The sequence below is a fragment of the Sminthopsis crassicaudata genome, chromosome 3, assembly GCF_048593235.1.
Source record: "Sminthopsis crassicaudata isolate SCR6 chromosome 3, ASM4859323v1, whole genome shotgun sequence".
Lineage (NCBI taxonomy): Eukaryota > Metazoa > Chordata > Mammalia > Dasyuromorphia > Dasyuridae > Sminthopsis > Sminthopsis crassicaudata.
Genome location: NC_133619.1, coordinates 486,624,296 through 486,633,087, shown reverse-complemented (window position 1 = coordinate 486,633,087; position 8,792 = coordinate 486,624,296).

Genomic DNA, 8,792 nt, shown 5'->3' with positions numbered 1-8,792 from the left:
AAAGAGTAAGGTATAAAACATTTTGAAAAGGTAAGAGAGGGCTAAATTATGAAGGGCTTTGAATACCAAATAGAGCATTTTGTATTTGCTCCTGGAAGTAATAAGGAGCCACTGGAGTTTATTGACTGGGAAAGGCAGGGAAGGGATATTATCAAACCAGTGTTTTAGGAAAATCACTTTAGTAACTAGAGAATGGGTTTGAAACAGAAAAACTCACCACCAGTCCATTGCAATAGTGAGTAGTGTCAGTGTTAGAGAAAAGAGAGAGCACATGCAAGAGATGTTGGAACCTTGACAACAGATTGGATCTAAGTAAGGGAGAGAATGGGGAGTGGAGGATGACTTCTGGATTGTGAGTCTGAGGAACGGGGAGAATGGGGTTGTCTGCTTTAGTACTAGGGAATGTAAGAGGTGGAGAGAGGTTAGGGAGAAAGACAATGAGATCTTTTTTGGAAATATTGAATTAAACACGTCTGCTGGACATCTAGTTTGAGATGTCTAAAAAAACAGTTGAAAGAAATTCGGTTCTACACACATATATTGTAATATATTTAACATGTATAAGACTGCCTGCCATCTGGGGGAGGGGGTTGGGGGAGGAAGGGAAAAAATCTGAATAGAAGTAAGTGCAAGGGATAATGTTGTAAAAAATTACCCATGCATATGTACTGTCAAAAAAAAAAAGTTATAATTATAAAATAAAATAAAAATTAAAAAAACAAAACAAAACAAAAAAACAGTTGAGAGAAGGAGGTAGAAGGTCAGTAGGGAGATTGAGGCAGGAAATCATCAGCATAGAGATGGCAATTTAATCCAGAGGAATAGATGAGATTGCCAAATTGACCCCTATATAGAGGGAGAGGAGAGGAGAGCCCAGGACAAAGGAGCACCTGCATTTAGAGGGCAAAGAAGAAACAGAGAGGGAGGAGGAGGACCAGGGGAGGATGGCAACCCTACTTCTGGATGGGAGTGCTATCAGTAGTGTCCAAGGTTGCACAGAGGTCAAGGGGATGGGCATCAAGAAAGGCCATTGGGTTTGGCAACTAAGGTCATTAGTGACTTTGGAAAAAGCTTTTGGTGGAATGATAAGGGCAGAAGTCAGATTGTAAGAGGTTAAAAACAGAGTGAGGAGAGAAAGTAGAGATAGCTTTTCTAAATGGGTTTTTTGAGGATTTTAGTTACAAAGGGCAGAAGAAATATAGGACAATGGGGGGCAGCTAAGTGATGCAGGGGAAAGAGCCCTGGGTCAGGAGGCTTGATGTCAAATACTTACTAGATCTGTGACCCTGGGCAGGTCACTTATTTCTGCCTCCAAAGTAAAGGAGAGAAAGAAGAGGAGGAGGAGAAGAAGGAAGAAAAAGAGAAGGAAGAAGAGGAGGAGGAGGAGGAGGGAAGAGGAGAGAGGGAGACAGATAGCCAGCTAGCCAGAGAGAACAGAGAGAGACACAGAGAGAATCAGAGAGAAGAGAGAGAGAAACAGAGATAGAGAAGAGAGAGAAAAAGAGACAGAGACAGAAAGAGACAGAGAAACACACAGAGAGAGGAGACTCTAGAGAGACAGAGAGGCAGACAGAGACAGAGAGACAGAAAAAAGAGACAGAGGCAACAGAGAGACAGAAAGAGAGAAAAAGACACATACACATAGATACAGAGACAGAGAGAACAATAGTGGGGATGGAAGAGGGTTTTTTTTAGGATACAATAGACCAAGGCATGTTTGTAAACCATAGGAAATGAGCTGGTAAAGAGGGAGAGATTGAAAATCAGTGAAAGAGTAGGATAACAGAGGAGGTATTCTGTTGGAGGAGACAAGATGGAACGGGATCACTTGAACAAGTGGAGGGGGTTAACCTTGGTAAGGAATAAGGCCACTTTATCAAGTGAGACAGAGTTGAAAGAGGACAAAGTGGCAGAAGGTACCTGAGTGACAGGAGAAGAAGAAGAGGGGAGAAGAAAAAGCTAGGGAATGATCTCAATTTTTTTTTCTAAAATATGAGTCAAAGTCCTCAGCTGAGAAAGTAGGGGGAAGGGGGAGCCATAGGCAGCATGAAATATTTAGTTCAGCTTCCCTGTAGAACAAAGCAATGAGCTGACCATTAGAAAAATCACTTGTCTGGAGCACTCTCATACTCTCCAGAGCTTTCTCCCTGGATAAAAGCTAAAGGGTGTTAAATATTTCCATATATTTTCTAACCTTCCTTGATATTTGGGGGTAAATTGTAAGCATTATAATTTATAAAATTCGTCTAGGGAGTTAGATGAAAGTTCAATACTTAGTTTTTTCTAAGGGTTATAATTAAAAACCTGAAAAAGGACTGGAATTTCAGTCAGTCAATATTTATAGAGCACCTGATGTTATAGATACTTCCCCAAGTTTCAAATCAGGACACAAAATCTGACATTCCTTTTCTAAAACCTCTTTTAAACCTAATGGACTCCTTAAGAGTCCATTTTCTTTTCTTTTCTTTTTTTTTTTTCTTTTTAATTTTTTTTTCTCAATAGTGTTTTATTTTCCTATATATAAAGAGAATTCTCAGTGTTCACTTTTGTAAGACTTTGTGCTGCAAATTTTCTTCCTTCCTTATCTCCCTCCTCCTCAAGACAGTAAGCAATCTAATAGATGCACAATGCTTTTAAACATATTACCATGTTTGTCATGTTGTGTATATTTTCTTTTCTTGAAATATGGTTAATCCCAGAAAATCATCATCAATAAATAATTAATAAGGGCTGATTGTATGCAAAAAACTTATGCTAAATTCTGGATAAGCAAAGAAATGCAAAAACATAGTCTCTGCCTTTAAAAGTGGAGAGAGCATTCCAGTAGGGAAAAACAACTGTGTACATACAAGGTAAATGCAGGATAAATGGGAGGTAATCTCAGAGGAGGGATACTAACATGGGTGGAGGCGGGGAGAAAGGTATGAAGAAAATTCTGTTGCAGAAGGTAGGAGTCCTGAAGGAAGCCAGGAAGCAAGAATATTTCTGTTCCAGGCATGGGGCAACCAGTGAAAATGTTGGAGTGTTGTGTTCAGTGAAGAACAAGATCAGTGCTGTTGGATTGTAGAGTATGTGATAGGGAGGAAAGTATGAGAAAAATTGGGAAGATAGGAAGAGACTAGTTCGTGAAAGTCTTTAAAAGAAGATTTTTACACTTGATGCTGTAGAGAGTAGGGAAAGCACCTGAGTTAATTGAATAGGGAGATGATATGGTCAGACCTGTACTTTAGGAAGATCACTTTAAAAAATTGACTGGAGGATAGACTAGAGTAGGGGGAGATTTGAAGCAGAAAGACCAGTCAGCAGGTCCAAAATAATATTAGCTAGTAATTTATATAGAGCTTTAAGGTTTGCAGCATACTTTACATATATTACTCATTAGACCTGTTCCTCTTTTTTCCCCTATCAAAATTTTTCAGTCTTGATGATGCATTAAGGGATTTGGAGTCAGAGGGCAAGTGTTCAGATCATACTTCTTTTATTCCCTATTACTTTAGGTAAATTATTTAACTCCTTCAGACCTCAGTTTCTTGATCTGTAAAAATGAGTGGATTGACAGATCACTTCTATTCTCTTTCCAAATCTAAATCTATGATCCTAAAGGGGTAATTAGTCTAATTCTATTAGGAAAGTTAATTATACTAAAGTATAAGAGCTTGACCAACTAGGAATAAGTGCATTTTAAAAGAGTAACTTTTTTGAGCCAAATACATATCTAGTTAATTTAATTTATTGCTAATGTTTTTTTGAGTAGTTATCTCTAGTGTTCTCCCTTTGATTTGTCAGAGTAGTTTATTTGATCATAGATTTAGAACTAGAAGTGAGCTTAGAGAAATAATATAAATGACCCATTTATTTTACAGATCAAAAGACTGATGCAGTGTGGTACAATGGAAAGAGGTTTGAATTTAAGAGGACTCGGGTTCAAATATACCTCTTACTCTATCATCTAAGGGAAGTCATTTAATATTGAACTTCAGGGTTCTCATAAGGACTTGGACTCAATGACCATTAAGATTCCTCCTAGCTCTAAATCTATGAGTCCATGAAACCCAGAATCAATATGTTTAAGATCATATAATTAGTAAATGGCAGAATCACCCAAGTCCTCTACCTCTAAATCTAGCCTTTAAACTTATTTCATTCAGCAATGTCTTGGGTTCTGAATTAGACTCAGACTCTTTAGCAGTCTGGTTCATCATTTCATCATGATGCTTTGGACTTAGGCAGACATACCCTTTGAAAAACTACATCTGAGCATATGTAGACTACATATGTAGTCTGAGCTACATATTTCACATTGTTTTCAGTTCAGAGAAATTCATTCCTTTTTTTCCCTATTAAATTATATTTTAAATTTAACTTAATATTTATTAATAAACAAAAATCTACTTATTCTATTTCCCATTTCCACCAGTGAATTAAAAAAAAAAAAAACAACAAAGAAAAAAAAACAAACCCTGGTAAAATTATATACAAACAATACAAATGAATTTATTGTCCATGTCTAAATATGCACTCATACATATGCATATATGTGTGTAGACATGTGTGTATGTATGTAGATATAGCTATAGATGTACATATGTAAATATATGTAATGTTAAGTAGGCTTTTTTAAAAATGCCCATACCTGTTAAGGACCATACCTAGGTGAAGGGGCAGGCCAATTCTTCGAGAGCCTCCACACCTGTGAATCCTAATATTTGAAGGAGTTGCAAAACAGCCTTTGCTGACCTAAAGGACTAAAGGACTTCTAAAGGACTTTAGAAATCTAATTTGAGGAAGAAGTAAATAATTTGCCCCTTCCTCTCTTCGTCCCTTTCTCCCTCCCCATCTCTCCCCCTCATTTCTAATCTTCTAGGTGGCTAGGTGTCAAGGATGTATTTGGGGGGATATACTAGGCACAGAGAGCTGGGTCAAATAGAACTAAGTTCAAATTCAGCCCCTGATACTTACTAGCTATATGACCTTGAGCAATTTATTTAACCTGTTTGCCTCAGTTTCCTCAAATATAAAATGGGGATAATAATAGCAGCTATTTCACTGTGTTATTGTACAGATCAAATGAGATATTTGTAAATTGTTTAGCACATAGTAGGTGCTAATTAAATGTTTTTTCCCCTATTTTCCTCTCAATTCCTCTTCCCAACAAAAAAATAAAAATATAATTCTTGAAACAAATAAGCACAATCAAGCAAAACAAATACATATATTTGCAGTACAAAAATGTATGTTTCTTTCTGCATCCTGAGTCACTCTATTTTCAGAGATGGGCAGCATGTTTCCTTATCAGTCCTCTTGAGTTATTGCTGGATTATTGACTAGAGTTCTCAAATCTTTTAAAGTTTTTTTTTTAATGTTTTTGTTATTGTATAAGTTGTTCTGATCCACTTACTTTACTCTGCATCAATTCATGTTTTCCAAGATTGCTTTGAGACCATCCCTATTATAATTTTCATTGTACATTTCCTTTATATCATATTCCATAATTAGTTCAGCAATTTCCAATGAGATCACCTTCTTTGTTTCCAGTTTTTTGCTACAACAAAAAAGAGATGCTATCAATATTTTTGTTTATATGAGACCTTTTCCTTTTTCTTTGATTTCTTTAGGCTTTGGTCAAAGTAGTGATATCATTAGGTCAAAGAGTATGCACAGTTTAACAACTTTTTAGAAATAATTTCAAACTGCTTTCCAAAATGCTAAAACCAATTCATAGTTCGTCTTTATAGATTTTGAATATCAGAACTTTATCAGAGAAACTTGGTGTAAAGAATTTTTTCAGTTAACTGTTTCCCTTAGAATTTTAACTGCATTGCTTTTGTACAAAAACTTTTCAAATTTAAGTAATCAAAATTGTCTGTTTTATCTTCTTTGTTCCTCTCTATTTCTTGATGTCTGGTCTTGTTAAAAACTTTTCTATATGTAGTTGTGAAATGTATTTATATTTAGGCCATGTATCTATTTGGTCTTTATTTTGGTATATGGGTGGGAGCTCTCAATCTAACCCTATTTTTTGCCAGATTGCTTTTGAGTTTTCCCAGTTTTTGTTAAAATAGTGAATTTGTACCCCAGTACTGACTGTCTTTGTGTTGATCAAACTCTTACAGAAAAAGGGAGAAAAAAGGAAGAAATCAAATCAAGAAAGGCTGAGGTTAAGACCTAGTTCTAATTCAAGGTCTTTTCACAGCTAATCAAGAGCTATGGAAGGCATGCTATGTTCCAAAGTCTCTTCCAAGACCCTCCTTCATGAGCTTCTCATGAAGCAGGTTGCAAGCCTCTTCTATGTAGGAAACGTCATCATTAGAACTCTGAACATACTTGAAGGGACTGGGCTCATTGGTGGGTTTCTAGTATAAGAGTTGGGATGAATTCAAAAGATCTAGCTGAGCAGAGCTTCTGCCTCTTTCTAGTAGATGGAGGAAAAAATTGCAGAGAAAAAAAAGTGCATGTAGTGACCAGTCTACTCAGAGATAATGAGATTAGCTCATGAGAGGTGAGGGCAAAGGTCCAAGTTCCAAATTCCATGTAGCTTCTTTTCTCTGCAAAGCTAAAAATAAATAAACAAACAACAACAACAACAACAACAACAACAACAAAAATCCTCTTAAAATAAAAATTGGAAATATAATTCATAAATTGCTCCAAGCTAAGCCAGAATGGTGATTCCACAGCCCTTGGCATTCAGTATAATCAAATAGCCACAGGTTTCCCTGCCCTCTATCATAATCTATATAGCAAAAAGACAAACTCAGGGTGCCTTAAAATTATCTTATCTTAATATTGCAAACACCGTTAAAAGTGTAAATAACTTGTAAATAAAACGTTTAGATAGTCAATAATCAACTTTGGAGCCCATTGCTAGGGGCAATAAAACAGTTCTCTGGATTGTTTTCAGTAATCTGAACATTAGGCCAGTGAAATAGAAAGACTCCATCTTTCTCCAAGGCCTAGAGACAGACTCCTGGGAAAAGCCATTTCTTTGCTGCCCTAATACCTAGATCTTTGTCCTTGCCTCTGTCACTACCCTGCATTTTCTGTCTTACACATACATACACACACACACACACACACACACACACACACACACACACACACACACACACTCTTCTTTCTCTGTCTCTGTCTCTATCTCTCTGTCTGTCTCTCTGTCTCTCTGTGTCTGTCTCCCTCCCTTCCTTCTTCCCTCTCTGTCTCTCTCTATCTCTCTCTGTCTCTCTCTGTCTCTCTCTCTTTCTTTTTCTCTCTCTCCCTCTGTCCCCTCCTTTTCCATCCCCAGTCTTGATTCCACAACAAGATTCTTCTGCTGGGAAGAAATACAATTACCAGGATCTTTATCAATTTAGGCTCCTCTGAGGCATTTGACAAAAAAAGCTTTTTAAAAAACAAAAACAAAAACCTGTTACTATATTCATTTGCTTGTGTATGTTGAGTATCTTAATCTGTTTTACTGATTCTATTTGATGGCCACTATTAAATAGTTTTGTAAAAGTGTATGAAATGCCAAGAAAGAAAGGTAATGTCCTGGAAAATGACTTAGAATGAGAAATGTCTATCTAGTTAAGGTCCTTGTTTTCCCTACATCTTGAAGTGATTCAGTTGTTAATGAGAAGAAAATTTCTTAATTATTTCTGATCACTTGTGACTAGTGAAGGAAGAATCCTTAAAAGGGAGTAGTCAAAGAATGATTGAATAGTTTTAGGAGAATGATTCTTTAGGGGTGTGCCCACAAGGTTACTTCAAAATATTCTGTGTTGGAGAGACATGTATGAGGGCATGGTAATATTGTCATTTTGGACAATTTTTTCCTAAGATAGTTTTATATTAGAATACGGGTAGATTTTAAAACTTATTTCTGATAATCTTGTGCTTATACTTGTGGATTACAGTAATCACATTTTTTTTTTCTTCAAGAAGGAATATAATTTGTATACTATTTTAGCAGCATCACAGAAATTTTGGTATGTTGTCTCATAATTATAATTTACTTTCACATAATTCTTCATCTTTTCCGTGATTTGTTTCTAGCCTAGTGCTTAGCACAGCATTTGGCACATAAGTGTTTAGTAATGGGCTAATTGATTAACTCCTTCATTATTTTGGGGGTGTCATTAATTTCTTTTAATTAAAGCTTTTTATTTTCAAAACATCTACATGGACAATTTTCAACATTCATCCTTACAAAACCCTATGTTCTAAATTTGTTCCCTCTCTCTCCCCCTCCACTCTCCCCTAAAAGGCAAGCAATCCAATATATGTCAAACATGTGCAATTCTTCCATACATATTTCCACAATTATCATGCTGCACAAGAAAAATCAAATCAAAAAGGAAAAAATGAGAAAGAAAACAAAATGCAAGCAAATAACAACAAAAAGTGAAAAAAAATCATGTTGTGATCCACACTCAGTCCCCACAATCTCTCTCTGGGTGTAGATGGCTTTCTTTATCACAAGATCTTTGGAAGTGGTCTGAATTATCTTTGAAGAGAGCCACATCCATCAGAATTGATCATCTTATAGTTTTGTTGTTGCTATGTACAATGATCTCCTGATTCTTCCCACTTCACTCAGCATCAGTTCATGTAAATCTCTCCAGGCCTCTCTAAAAACATCCTGTTGGTCATTTCTTAACAGAACAATAATATTCCATAACATTCATATACCACAATTTATTCAGACATTCTCCAACTGATGGGCATTCACTCTGTTTCCAGTTTTTTGCCATTACAAAAAGGGCTGCCACAAACATTTGTGCACATGTGGGACCTTCTCCTCCCCCCCCTTTTTT